Here is a 13,458-nt window from a genome sequence, read left to right on the forward strand (position 1 = left end):
GTTTCTGGAGCATTTTAGAGACCAAATGGCATGATTAAATACATGAATGCACCTCATTCAATAATAAAAGTGGTTTTTCTCCTATCTTCGGGAGCAATCTTTAATTGGTTGTAACCACTATAGCTATCCATAAAACTATACGTATCATGGCCTGCAATCTCATCAAGAATCATATCGATGAAGGATAATGGAAAGGGATCTTTGATAGTTTGAGCATTCAATTTCCAGTAGTCCACACAGACTCTAAGTTTCCCATTCTTCTTCGGTACGACCACCATAGGGAATAGCCAATCACTGCTCGCGACTTCTGTGATGAATCCGGCTTTCAGAAAGTTGTCAATTTCCTCTTTGACCTTCTGACCATAGTTCGGATTCATTCTGTACCTGTGCAGACATACTGGTCTGGCATCTGGCTTCAAAGGTATTATGTCTGGATCTACACCTTTCAAATCAGTATGCTCCCATGCAAATACTTCTTTGTATTTCTGGAACATAAGTCTGACATTTTCCTTCATTTTTGGGTTCCGATGCTTATTCACCTTAATTAATCGAGGACTTTCTTCAGAATCAAAATTCCACTTTTCAATCTCTTGATCATCTGGGAGCAGCCAATTCAGGCCACCTCCCTTCCTTTTGGCCAGTGACTCCGTGTTGGAGCCCCATTGGTCCAACTGTTGTAATGAGCCCATTTGTAAAGCATATCAAATTCCATTTTTTATGTCAAAGACATCTTATCAGTTTGATCCATTCGTCTGGATTATGTAAATATTAGTCAATTAGTCAGGAATCAGAATTATTCCCACTTTTGTAATCATGAGCAAGAGAACCCCATGTACATTTTTTGAGCTAAGGTGACTAAAGTATAAAAGTCACCTTAGAACCATTTTTTAAAAAACATTTGAATTAATCCTGTGTCGTACAAGTCTGAGAGAGAGAGAGAGAGAGAGAGAGAGAGAGAGAGAGAGAGAGAGAGAGAGAGAGAGAGAGAGTGTCTTATCCTCTTTGCTACGTGCTTCTCCCTCACCGGATTCACGACGCGACCACACCACCGCGATAGTCTCTCCGAGAGCTACGCGCCCACGCCACGCATTCGCCGTTTCGAGTTGATCGCGATCGATTCTTCCTCTAGCTTGTTTTGCTTGTAAGTAGCACAAACAGTTTCTGTTTTCAATAATCAAGTGCTTCATGGAATGAGAAAGAGATTAGCTACACATAGATACTGATAAACTTAAGTTTCACCCACTTTTGGATAATGACATGTTGGTCTATCGCGACAGCATTCGACATAGCTAGGGTTCAAATCTGGTGAGATTAGACTTATAGGTAAGTATGTCCTAGTGAGAGGATGGTGCCTAGTAAGTTTGATGCGATTCTGAGTTCATTGGACATGTAAACTGTGTTGTGAGAGTTAAGGGATAGGGTGGGTTGCATTCTACTAGGGTTAGTGATTGATGCATCATAAAAGTGCGTATGTGTAGATTGGTCTCAGCCTGACAAGCTAACGAGATTGCCTACGTGCACCTACGGGTTAGTCGTGTCATCGGACGATAAGTATGTTGTCTGTGTTGTGCTCGTGAGTATGAACAGGGGAGTAGTTAAGCCCTAAAACATTGGCGCCGCTGCCGGGGACACAAGACCTTAAGTAGGGAGATCTACGTCACTCGTGTGATGGTTAGCTTACTTTAGTTTTGACTAGAGAGAGCTTAAACTTTTAGAACAAGATCCAGGATAGAGTATCCTAAGGTCTAGTGGATAGCCAGGAAGCCTGTGTCTTGCCGAGGGTCTGCGACTAGTTAGATTTAGTTAAATAGGATAATGAGGAGTTATGGTTTTTGGTTTTGAGTGCTTGTTATACTTGTGAAGAAATAGAGTAGAAAAACGCTGTAAAACCACAAAAAACAAACAAAAAGAAGAAACAATAAGGCTGTTTGCTTGCTTTGAAAGCAAAACCCACCTCATATACCCTTGAAAGGGGTGAAAAGAGTCGACATTGAAATGTATGATTCAACACTCGAGAAAACATAAAAACTGTGACCAAAACCAACAAAAAAAGAAAAAAAGAAAAAAAGAAAAAAAAGAAAAGAGAAACAGGTGATTGTCATAAGGAAACACTAAGCGAACCTAAAAGAGGCCAAGATGAGATATAACCATTAGCCAAGGGTAAACTGACTGTGTCATGAGGTATGAATGATGTGCACAAGTTTAAGATGCAGTGTCATCAAATTTGCATCACTTCAAGTGAAATGGAGTTGTGAATTGTCAGAGAAAAGTGAAATTTTTGAAGTGCTTGAGTTTAAGGTCAAAATAAGTCCAAACTTCACAAAACTTGGGGGATAGACTTGTATGGGCACAGGGAACAAGACTATGCAAAAACAGACAAAAAATTGAGTCCCTATTGCTCACTGCCTGGTCTATCGCAATAGACTGGTGAAGGTGGTGTTTGTCTAACAACAAGCAAAAAACCATTACACCACAAGCTTAACACATCAATACAAGGGTACTCACAAAAATTGAGTGAATTTGAACACCAATTTGACCCCAAAACTTCAAAACTGGTGTTTGGAGTCTGGATTCAGAGACAAGGGCAAGAGGTCTTTGACCAGATGTCCAAATAGTGCCAAAATTGGTCAATGCACTACACAAGGGGAGACTAAACTAACTGTGGGGAAAACTTTGGAAAAAAAGCTGAAAATGAAGAAAGAGCTCAGTCTATCGGGATAGACCGAGGAACTTTCTGTTGGGGAACTTTTCTTTCAAATTTTCCCTAGGGAGAGCTTTATCAGGGCCTAAATAGCAGACACACCAAAATTCAAGGCATTTAGATCACTAAAGGTCAATCTGAGGGTCAGATAGAGAATCAAGCTCTGACTGAAATACTAAAAGGGGACCAAAACCCAACCCAAGTGTCCAAACTTCACAAAACTTGAGGGATAGGCTATAGAGGGTAACTGGAACCCAAGGGTAAAGTCACAATTTTGAACTGACTTGTGCTGAGCAAACTGTCAGTCTATCGCGATAGACTAAGGAAGTAGTGAGTCAGACATTTTTTTCATTTTGTGACTATACTGCTAGAACATACTCTCTATATAGATCCCAGCCATCATTTCATCATTGAAATTGGACCACCAGAAGACTGACTAAGTGGTTGCTGTATATACTTGAAAGATTTTTGGTAATTCAGGGAAAACACTTGTGAACAGACTAACCATCCTTGTGTAGATCCCAGAAGGAGGTCATCACAAAGCTATACAGGAAGAAGGAGTCCAGGTAAGCTTTAAGTTTGCAACAAAACTTTCATTCTTATGTATTTGAGGTCAGGAGCCTTTGTTAAGTCGGGAGCTAAAAGTGTCAAAAGTCAAGTTAGCACCACGTCCACAGAAGAGAGTGTAACTCAGACAAGACTAGACCCATTGGCACCAATCATTGAAGAGGGAAGTGATACTGACACTTCGTCAGAAAAGTCCTTCTTCATGATGGGGAGTCAACAGCCAGTAGGTTTCAACGGTGAAGGACCAATGCCAGGGGGGAGCACCTCCCTACATCCTTTAAACGAAACCAAGTTCACTATAATCTTCTTGGAAGGAACTAACTTGAGGGGAGCCCTAGTCTATTCTGACTAACGGGGACGCAAGTGTATCTGTATTGAAGAAAGACCGGCTCAGAGACTAGAGATAATTCGAGTCTACGATGATGGAGACAGATTCAGAGACAAAAAGGGAAACCACTATCTGATAGTAAGTAACCCTGAGGATTACAACAGATATGGGGATAACGTGGCCAAAGGGAAAATGGTTTCAGAAACCCAAGAACCGCCTCCTAACATTGATCGACCTGGAGCGCTTTTTATGTATGATAAGAAAACAACCAAAGTCCCAACCTATAATGAGAATGTAGGGATTTACAAGCATGAAAGCGAAGGAATAGTCTCTTACTTTCAATGCAAGGAACCCTACCCGAATGAATTAAGCAAAGACAAGGTTCTTTACTTATTTTGTTATGAAACTGCTATGGGGAAGGATATTGTTTTTGTTGACAGATACGGGCGAGAATACAAACGTATTCTCCTAGAAGAGGTTGAAAAGGCAACAGTTCCGGGAATATCGACCTATGGCCCCGACGAGGTACCAAGAGCCACCTACTCCCCTAGCAAGTCGACTAATCCCTTTTCAAAAGAGTATGATGCTACCTCACATTCTACCCGACCACCGACGACCAACTACCAGGACCAACCAGCTACTCAGCCATCACTGCAGGCATGGCTTCGACAGAGTGCTACATTAGAACAAGACAGAATCCGAGAGGGTTATCAAACCGCACGAGGGTTAAGGGATTTACAAGAACCACCACTCTATGCACAGTATCAAGGAGAGAGTAAGCCAAAGACTCAGGGGTCAACTGAGCTTGGAAGAACACCCTGAGAACGAGTTCGGAGAGATGAACCATCTCTCCCGAGAGCTGTTAGAAATTATGGATTAGGAGCACCATTGGGAGAAGAACCTGGCCACTACAGAAGAACAGAGGAGGTATATCGACTAGGACGGGGAGATCCCATGATGAGATTTGGAGACCATCGTAGAATTAGACCTTCTCAAGTGCAAAAATGGGTAAACAAGAAATATACGGGAAGCAAGGATCCAAGAGATCATGTAGCAGCCTTTGTGCGTGTAATTAGAGCTGAAGAGGTGCTAGAATTTCCTACCCAATTTGCAGGATTCGGTTTAACCTTAGAGGATGATGCGGCTACATGGTTTGACTCGGTGGAGCGAAGAGACTTTGAGTCTATGGAGGAAGTGTTTGACGAGTTTATCGAGGAATTCTCACAAAGGGGGATAGCTCATAATACCGTCTCGCAAATCCATAAATTCAAACAGAAAGATGGAGAGTCCGTGGGAAAGGCCGCCCTCCGATTAAAAAGATATGTTAAGTTCTGTCCTGTGGAAGAATAGCCAACTCAGTCTAGACTTATGCTTATATTTATACAAGGACTAAGGAATGCAGATCTTCAAAAGGACTTACATATGAAAAGGAGCACTATGTTGAATGATTTGACCAAGGAAGCGCTATACCTTGTGGACAATTGTGCGGTCTACAAAGAGGGTGAGTTCAAGGATCTTGACGATGATTCTTCCTCACAACAAAGCGGGAGCAAGTCTGCTAAGACAACACTGAAGGGGGAAGTAGCGGTAAGCCAAGAGCAGCTTGTAGAGGAAGTGCTTAAAAAGATTAACTTGTATTTCAAACCACAAGCTAAACAACCAAAATGGTGTGCGATTGAACAAAAATGGACAAACCATGGAACGGAGGAGTGTTATTATAACAAGGGATATGTGAGAGAACGACCATATGCTCCACAAGCTCAGGCGACATCTCCTCAAGTCCAACCGATGCCTAGATATCAGACTGGCAACCTACCAGGACCTGTAGGTGCAGAAAGACCACAACCAGTGCTGGGACAACAACCACCCCTACCAGGTTTACGACCAGTCGGCATAAGATACACACCCACAGTAACTGAGTCGGACGAGAAGGCTTTGGTACCTATGCATGCATACTACGACGAGCCCAATGGATATGCGGCAAACTCTGTCTATTATCCACAGGACGAACCCTCTACACCAGAACCATGGAGCATGATAGGAAATACAGGACCACCAACTGCTACACAGGTAGCGGGAGAAGGACGATATAGCTTGGATGAAAGAACACTGTTGTTCACAGCCAACGGAGGCATGAGCGGGCAAAGAATTGCACACCAACAAAGAGGAGCTCCAGGAGCACCTCAACAGCCTAAAGGACCATGCTACAAGTGTGGAGGAGACCATTGGCTGAGGGATTGCCCTCATGACGAAATCATTAGGGTCAACGCATATTGCATGGAGTGTGGAATTACTCACTTGATCCTTGATTGCCCTAAAAACCCGAGCAAAGGAGCAAAAACTACCTTGAATATGCTGGGAGCGCTACCGTCCAGTGGAGGGTCAGAAAACGAAACTCCGATTCCTGTTAAGGTCTTGACGAGAGCCCAAGCAAGGAAAAATGACAATCAGCCCAAGAGTAATGATGAAAATCAAGAAGAAATCAAGACTGACAAGTCTAGTGTCAGTCATGATAATCCTTGGAAAGAACGAAGAGCGAAAATGAAAGCTAGACGTGAGCGAAAACAAAAAGATGTAGAAGCTGAGCTAACGATAGCTCGAGAACAACTTAAACAACAAAGAGAGTCCGACTCTCTAAAATCAACGGAAAGACCAAAGAGTGCAAGCTTAGGAGGGTTGGTATTGGTAGATAAGATCAATGAACCCTTAGATGCAATCTTGCAAGCATATGAAGCAAGATTGAAGAACAGACAGACCCTAGAGCAAAGGTGGATGACATATCCATATCCAGAGATAGAAAAACAGAGACTAGAGATGTGTAAATAGCTGATTGAAACTGCACAAGCTTTACTGGAGCCTCCACCTATGGAAGCGGGAGATAGAGTAATCAAACCACCAAACCATGAAACACCTCACAAAACCGAACAAAGGATACCCGACAAGATAGAAAACATTAAATCCTTGCCGGATATAGAGGATGCAAAAGACGTACCTAATAGCACTGATGAATCACTGAAAGATTTTCCACCATATTCGCCTATTGTGAAAGAAAATTGGCCTGAAGAGCTATGGGAAACGGTGCGAAAAGCTCAAGAAAAATATGAGACAAAAACAGTCGAGTCAGCGCCTTTCTCGGAGCTGAACTTGAATAAGACTCCATGGAATTTGGACGTTAAATCATTTCAAGGGGATAATGGTTCGGTTGCATCCGAAGATAGCAGACCACAATCTCTCAGAACTTTGCCATCATATATGGGGGACTATGAGGCAAGATCAGAAATTCGAAGAGTACCTTCTCAGAGAATAGGCGGTTCAAATCAATTGGACACTAAAATCCTGACAGACTTGTTGACCACTCCGGTCAAGTGTACAATCACATTGGCAGAATTGTTAAAAATTAGGCCAAGAATGTGGACGGAAGTGGGCAAATGTCTTGAAAAATTTGGCATAAGGACGCCTCTTAAGTTCTTTGAAACCGAGCTTAATGACACAGAACCGAAGAAAGTCAACACTAGACCAGTGCCACTCAACAAGGTAGGAGAGTATTGTGAGGGTGAAGACGGCAACACGACCCTACCAGTTGAGTATAATGGCATAGAAACTAAGGCAATACTTGATAGTGGAGCTGGCATTGCCATTGCGACCAAATTTCTATGGGAAAAATGGGGAAAACCAGCAATACGAACAACTAGAATGAAATTGCAACTGGTGGATGGGCACATAGAAAGGCCTATAGGATTGCTTGAGGCAATCGTGGTATCTTCCTGTGGCATAGAGTACGAACATACCTTTGCCATAGTAGATTTCGGCAAGAAGAACAACTATGAAATTATCCTTGGTAGGCCGTTCATGAGGCAACTCAAAATGGTGCAGGACTGGGGGTATGATTATTTGTATCTAAGACATGCTGAAACTACTATACACGTAAACATGAAAAATCATAGCTACCATGATGTCACGAGAACCCTTGTGGAAGAATTTGACTCAACCACCATTAGTGGATCAGAAGTCCCAGCGTGGCTTTGTAAGAAAAAAGAGATATGGATGTGTGGGACATCTCAATGTAGTGAATTTGACCACGATGAAAGGACACTAGAGAGGGTCTTGGAAGACGATGCCTATATACGAGAACCTTTTCCTGAAGAGAAGCTCAAACCCCTAGAATGGTCTCAAATTTTAGCTACATTGGATGTATGCGTCAATGAAGTCACTCCCACCAAATTTTGTGATGAGAATGGCTACGATATCATACCATACTACATGTTGAACAAAATTGTGGAGGAGGACGAGGACGAGGTAGATACTGAGAATATGAGGATCCATAAAACAGAAATGAAACTTGAGATTAAGATAGTGGGCTATGTGGACATCCCCACTAAAGAAATCAAGCAAGAAGGAGAAGAATTTTATGATTCTTCTGATCAAAGTGGAAACAAGGATAACGCGGATGACGAGAAGTCAGAAAATACAGAGGGAGATGACAATCAAGATCAAGACAATGACGTCTTCTACAATTTCCCAAACCAAAATGAGAGACGTCAAAAAAGATACAAGAGTAAACGACACCACATCCGTACACCAACCAGGTTGAGACCCATGCCGGAGTTTGAGGGTAAGACACATTTCCTTATGAATATTCATGCTGTTGATTGTGCTAAGGATAAAGTGTCAGGAAGATTTCTTAAGGTTGCTAAAGACTCAGGATTTAAGTCCAGACTGTTCAAACCTAAGAAAACCAGCAAACCAAAAAAAAGAGTTCCAACAGAAAAACTGAATGTCTATGGTAGTCCAATTATGACGAAAATTTAACGGAAAACGAGATACAATGAGTGAAAACAAAAAATAAAAAATGTATGGACAACTGAAATGGAAAGTAGCGATGGAACGAACGCTAGTGATGGGAGTAAAAAGATAGATGTACCTCCTCACTATTGTAAGTACACCATTCAGGAAAGAAGATTGGTGGTTCAGCAACCAATGAGGGAGCCTAAATCAAACGAGTCCTACGACAGGCCAGAGAACGCCAAGAAAATAGACTTAGCAGAGCCAGAAGAAAATCCTCGACCTGCTTACATTGCCACAGATCTAGGTCGAGAAGAGGAGGAATTACTGATCAAAACACTTAAGGAATTTCGAGATGTATTTGCCTGGTCGTACAGAGATTTGAAGGGAGTGGATCCTAACATTTGTGAACATTCAATCCCTCTGAAGTCTGATGCAAAGCCAAGCAAACAACATCCATACACGTACAATGAAACATTCGCCAAAAGGATAAAAGAGGATATAGACAAACTTATGGAGGCTGAATTTATTTATGAGATAGAACACACGGACTGGGTGTCCTCGATAGTGGTGGTACCTAAGAAAAATGGGAAATTACGAGTGTGTGTAAATCTCAAGAAGGTAAACGCAGCAACTATAAGAGACAACTACCCTCTACCTATCACTGAACACGTCTTGGAACGAGTGGCTGGCAAGCAAGCTATAACTTTATGGACGGATTCTCTGGTTATAACCAATCGGGGGTCAAACTAGAAGATCAATACAAAACAGCATTTGCATCAGAATGGGGCATATATGCATTTAGGGTAATGCCATTTGGCTTGACCAATGCTCCAGTCACATTTCAGAGATTAATGACACACGCTTGTAAAGAATACTTGCGAAAATTCTTGGATATTTACATGGACGACTTGTGTGTCTACTTGCTATTGAGAGAAGACCGTATAGATCATCTGAGAAAGGTATTCGAAAAATGCAGAACGTATAGGATTTGCCTCAACCCAGAAAAATGCGTATTCATGGTACGACAAGGTAAAATCTTAGGCCACATAGTGTCGGCTAATGGAATTACCACTGATGAAGACAAGGTGAAGGTGATCATAGAATTGCCAAGACCAAACACTGTACGAGAGGTACAATCATTTATGGGACATTGTGGATACTATCGACGTTTTATCTACATGTACGCTGTAATAGCAAAACCCTTGTATAGTCTAATCACGCTCTTCATTTGGACAAATGAATGTGAGGATTCATTCCAGAAATTAAAAGATGCATTGGTATCTGCAACAATTCTAAAAACACCAGATTGATCAAAGATCTTCCATGTACATGTAGATGCTTCGGCATTTGCAATAGGCTGTATACTAGCACAACCAGATGAGGGAAAGACGGATTTTCCAATCAGTTATGCTAGTAGACAACTCAACAATGCAGAAAAGAATTATACTACCACTGAAAGAGAAGGATTGGGTATGATATATGCCGTAAAGAAATTTCGGCATTACTTACTCGCGAACAAATTCACATTCTTTGTGGATCATCAGGCACTCTTATACTTAGTAAACAAACCTTGCAACACGGGACGAATTGTAAGATGGTTCATTGTGTTGCTAGAGTTTGATTTTACGATAGTGGTTAAGAAAGGAAAATCTCATCAAAGAGTAGACCACCTTTCTCGATTACTACATGGCGAAAAAGCTACCGGAGTAGATGATGATCTCCCAGACGAATACCTCTTTAATATAGAGATGGTACTGAAATGGTCAGAACAAATTATTCCGTTGTTGACATATGGAATGAATCTTGACGACAAACACACGGTGGAAGACATTAGACAAGCACGAAATTACACAATGCTTGCGGGAAGAATGTACCATCATGGAAACGATGGGATTCTAAGATTGTGTATAGGCCTAGAGGAGTACGAAGCATATCTAGAGGAGGCCCACACACAAACAGGGGGATTCCATAGAGGCTAGAAGAAGAAGTGGCTCCACTAAAGAGGGAGCTGGAGTTAGAAAGAAAACAACGTTTAATGATTGCTGAAAGTGCACTTAGAGCAGAAGGTGAACTACAAAGACCAATTTCAGATTTGCAAAGTGAACAACAACAAGGACTAGCTCCTGACAGTGAAATGGAAAGCATTGTTTCCAAATCACTCAGGGAAGAAAATGAAAACCTGCATATCAGGATAAAACAGTTAGAGGAGTCGGCTGCTAAAAAAGACATGGAATTTCAAGCTCTACAAATCAATAGTATAACAATGACCGCACAAATCGCAAGTCTACAAAGTGCAGGGCAGCACCAAGGACAGGGACGAGTGCACATGGAGCCAGTAACAACGAATTTGGTTGGACTAGCCGAAGTTTATGGGGGTCAAGATGAGTACGACGAAGATTCAGATGAATAAGAGGCACATACGCAGACTGATCAAACCGGCTCCAAAGACCAAGAGACAGAAGAAGATTCAGTCACGAAGATGGAAGAGCAGAGGCTAGCCGAGCAGATGGAAAAGCAAACAGAAATGATATGGTACAAGGCTATGCAACTTGAAAAGGAGTTGCTACGAGGGCTTTCCAAATCGGGTAGAACAGCAGCAGAGCTACATCAAGAATGGAATGCGCCTATGTTACCTTATGCTTTGCTGAAGTATGAGACTCTAACACATCAACGGCAGCTCAAAAAAGAAGAACAAGTGCCAGTATTTGAAGGATAAGTACAAGATAGGGAACGAAAAAACAGAATAGTGGACATCTAGCCAAAGTGGAGGCATCAATGGCTATTGGACCATGCTCATAACTTGATCCACTTAGTCAACGCACCGCCTGAGCTGAGGAATGACAGAACGTTTTGCCCAACTCCCCGAACATACACCTACAACCAACATAAAGCACTACAGAGCAGAAATCCGACATGGCTGAATTATCCAGTAATGCCAGGGCCAGCAGAGGGAGAGAGAATATCTGGTTCTTACATGGTGAAAACCCTGCAGGGCGCCATAGCAGAATTCGGAGGCTCTCCTGACCTATCCTGCAAGATGCTATGTAAAATAGCTCGTACATTTTTGGCCTGTCTCACAACCTTCTCAGAAAGCTGGACATCAGAGTATATGAATACTCAAAGAAGCATCTCAGAATTGTCATACGATCTAAGTGGGCCAGCGACAGAGCCAGTATTGTATGCTTATTTCAAACGGCTGATGTTTCTACCAAGCTACCATCTCCAGACATTTGAAGAAGCATTTTACATGGGCTTCTTCATGTATAAGTCAAAAATTTTTGGCCCATTAATGGCAAGTGACTCTATGCGCTATGATGCGTTTCTACAGCAAATCACTCAAGAAAGGCGACAACGACAATTAAGACAAAGACGATCATGTCGTGGTAGACATGAACTAGGAGGGGGGGACTGTTGGAGCCCCATTGGTCCAACTGTTGTAATGAGCCCATTTGTAAAGCATATCAAATTCCATTTTTTATGTCAAAGAAGTCTTATCAGTTTGATCCATTCGTCTGGATTATGTAAATATTAGTCACTTAGTCAGGACTCAGAATTATTCCCACTTTTGTAATCATGAGCAAGAGAACCCCATGTACATTTTTTGAGCTAAGTTGACTTAAGTATAAAAGTCACCTTAGAACCATTTTTAAAAAAACATTTGAATTAATCCTGTGTCGTACGAGTCTAAGAGAGAGAGAGAGAGTGAGTGTGTCTTATCCTCTTCGCTACGCGCTTCTCCCTCACCGGATTCATGACGCGACCACACCACCATGATAGTCTCTCCGAGAGCTACGCGCCCACGCCACGTATTCGCCGTTTCGAGTTGATCGCGATCGATTCTTCCTCTAGCTTGTTTTGCTTGTAAGTAGCACAAACGGTGTCTGTTTTCAATAATCAAGTGCTTCATGGAATGAGAAAGAGATTAGCTACACATAGATACTGATAAACTTAAGTTTCACCCACTTTTGGATTATGACTTGTTGGTCTATCGCGACAGCATTCGAGATAGCTAGGGTTCTAATCTGGTGAGATTAGACTTATAGGTAAGTATGTCCTAGTGAGAGGATGGTGCCTAGTAAGTTTGATGCGATTCTGAGTTCATTGGACGTGTAAACTGTGTTGTGAGAGTTAAGGGATAGGGTGGGTTGCATTCTACCAGGGTTAGTGATTGATGCATCATAAAAGTGCGTATGTGTAGATTGGTCTCTGCCTGACAAGCTAACGAGACTGCCTACGTGCACCTACGGGTTAGTCGTGTCATCGGATGATAAGTATGTTGTATGTGTCGTGCTTGTGAGTATGAACAGGGGAGTAGTTAAACCCTAAAACACTCCGCAACATAATCCCTAAACGCATTTGTTAGTTTTGGATCCTCATTTTGAACTCCAGTGACCTCTTCAGTGTGCATTGGTGTACTGGAATCTAAATATCCCTCTTTGGAGTCAGATGGTTACTCTAGCGACCAGTCAACTAAATTGGTCTCTCTCTAGGATTCAGTTCAATGAACTGATCTAGAAACTGATTTCTTTGTTTCTCACCTTGAGCCTTGTTGAATAACACTGCATTCAAGCTGATTTCAGCTAATGGAAAAATGTTCATGGCTGCAAGCATCCGTTCAATCTTCTTAACTCCATATTTTTGGCAGAGTTCCTCAGGTCCAAGTGCTTTCTTCCAGCTTTTGGTGTTATTGTTTTGGAGCTGGATTCTCCTACTGGTTCCCTGAATGATTATGGTCTGATTTGCATGATCATGAACATCCTGCGCCATCCGCCATGGTCGTCCCAGTAGCATACCATATGCTCCTTGGTCATCTAGTACCAGAAAGCTGGTTTTGAATTTCTCTTTACCCGCCCTAATCTACATATTCTCAATCATACCAGTTGCTTGAACACCTCTATGATCAGCCTTCTAACCTTAAAGGGTGTTGGATTTAAATTAGTGATACCAAGCCTTTGCTAAAGATGTGCCCCCAAAATATTCCCAGCTGCCCCTCCATCCAGTATAACACCGATAGCGGCTCCCATTGTTTCTTGACCTTCTAATCCACCTAGATTACTGACACCTCATCATCTCTGAC

This window comes from Adiantum capillus-veneris, chromosome 20 (genome assembly GCF_014529385.1).
Source record: "Adiantum capillus-veneris isolate H3 chromosome 20, ASM1452938v2, whole genome shotgun sequence".
NCBI classification, from domain to species: Eukaryota; Viridiplantae; Streptophyta; class Polypodiopsida; order Polypodiales; family Pteridaceae; genus Adiantum; species Adiantum capillus-veneris.